Raw genomic sequence first — 745 nt, 5'->3', positions numbered from 1 at the left:
ATAATTAATGGTTCAGAGAAGGAAAGACAGTGAAGGAATTTTTTTCTTTTCAACTTTGCTCAAGAGGCAGGTGTCTGGAGCCCATTCCTTTGGCTTTGACATCGCAAACAGCGTTATCTTATAACTGTCCTTGAAGTGAGCTTGCTAGGCAGAGGAAAACTGTCTGGAGCCCATTCCTTTGGCTTCGACTTCGCAAACAGCGTTATCTTATAACTGTCCTTGAAGTGAGCTTGCTAGGCAGAGGAAAACTGGTTCGTCTTTTCTTTTTAACCCTTGCCTTGCCCATTACTTTTCTTGGAGTGAAAGAATGCATATTTATTTTTTTAATTTCTGCCTCAGTTTCCTCCCTTAGATGCTTTTCATAAACAAGATTTTAATAGAAAGCATCACTGTTACTGGATTCTTCATGAAACAGCAAGTTTTCTTCTTTAGGCACAGGCTGATATTCACATAGAGCTATTAGCTGTGTGGTAGTCTGCCTGGTTGCAATTGCTTCTGTAGTTGATTGAATGTTCTTAACAAGAAGAGGTCAGAGGAAAGGGAGTATTAAACAAATTCTTAGTATCGCTAGAGCGATTTCTATTAAGGTTTTGAACCTACTGAAGGAGGAAAACCAGCCTCTAAAGAGGGACTCAGGAGCCTACTTTTTCTAAGTGTGGACTGGAACATGGGCTAATTTTTTCATTCTGGCAGTTATTTCTGTAATAGCCTTTCTATTGTCATGGATTTCTAGGCAGCAATTGGT

This window comes from Mandrillus leucophaeus, unplaced genomic scaffold (genome assembly GCF_000951045.1).
Source record: "Mandrillus leucophaeus isolate KB7577 unplaced genomic scaffold, Mleu.le_1.0 Scaffold104, whole genome shotgun sequence".
NCBI lineage: Eukaryota > Metazoa > Chordata > Mammalia > Primates > Cercopithecidae > Mandrillus > Mandrillus leucophaeus.
This window is presented reverse-complemented; position numbering follows the sequence as displayed.